We start from the raw sequence: 1,357 nt of genomic DNA on the forward strand, positions 1-1,357 counted from the left end.
CTGCACCCTGACTGGCTCATCTCCTCCCCGAGACCCTTCAGTAAGGGGATGTCCAGTTGCCTACAGATGGGCTTTGGGTCCCCACTCTGCACTCCCCCTCATTTACAATGATATTATTTTTTGGTTTTTGATGCCTGATGCCTGATCCCTTCGACACCTCGTGATCACACAAGAGCCTGTAAATCTTTATGGGAGCAGAAAGGTCACCCATGATGGCTTCACATTCTGAACTTTCACGTAGCCGTCTAATGTGTAACCAGCTGTGCCATGAACTATTCTAAAATGTGGGTTTTTATAATTTGTTTAAGCATTTTCATATTGATGGACATAGATGTTTATTTTTTCCATGTATGCAAGCAATGCTTACATAACACCTTGCTGTACATGTGCAAGCATGGTCCTAAGATAGATTCCTAGCCATGGCATTGCTGTCTTAGTGTTAGCACATTACTAAACTCCCCTCCAAAAGAGTGTACCAATTCTTAATGCCACCAGCTGTGCTCAGCTCTTAATACAAATAATCATTCTGCAACCTTTCTCCACTCTCTTCTCCCTCACAGGCTTTCACACCTAATTATCAGCAATTTTCATTTTTCCAAACACATTCCCTCCTGATAATGCAAAACTACCAGCTGGAAACGTTCTATCCCATTCCGGCGTGCTCTTTTGCCTTTCCTCGGAGAACAGCAGAATCAGTGCAGCAGAGAACAGACGCATTTGTATTCTTCAGCAGAAATCTCCCGCCCCTAGCAGTTCATCCGCTCCATTTAAATTACCGTGGCTTGCTACGTTAGAAGTTAGTAAAAAGCCCCAGTGTTCTCTATAATTGCTTTAGGGTTCTCTTGGAAATCTCATTCCAGTGAAATAAAAAAGTTAACGAGGAATTGAAAAATATAGACAAATGCCCGTTGATTTGAGTGAAGGCTGGGCCTCATTTAAATTAAAAAAAAATTTAAGACCAGTTGGCTTTGTGTTTCTTAACAATGACCCTGCCACGCAGGTTTAATCATTTCATTTTCAAAAAGCCTTGAAATGTGTCTATAACTTTTCTACTAAGCAGTGTTGAAAAGACAGAATAGTGTTTTAACAACAACAACAACAACAAATCTGGGTTCTGAGTTTCTTGCATGCTCCAATCATCTGTTCGCAAAGGAAAGAAGGAGGGCCTTGCTCTTGGTCTCATCGCAGAGCGTCCCCCAAGACCTTCTCACACCTGTCCCTTCTCAACTGATTGGCATATCATTCACAAAGCATCTTGGTACCACTTCAGTCTGATCAGAGGCGCTGAAGTACGACCTGAGTTTAAACGAGACCCCAGGAATTATTAGCTGTGTGACCTTGGGCAAAACAACTTTTT

Source organism: Echinops telfairi, unplaced genomic scaffold (genome assembly GCF_000313985.2).
Source record: "Echinops telfairi isolate 266 unplaced genomic scaffold, ASM31398v2 ScPeMD7_31;HRSCAF=116, whole genome shotgun sequence".
NCBI classification, from domain to species: domain Eukaryota; kingdom Metazoa; phylum Chordata; class Mammalia; order Afrosoricida; family Tenrecidae; genus Echinops; species Echinops telfairi.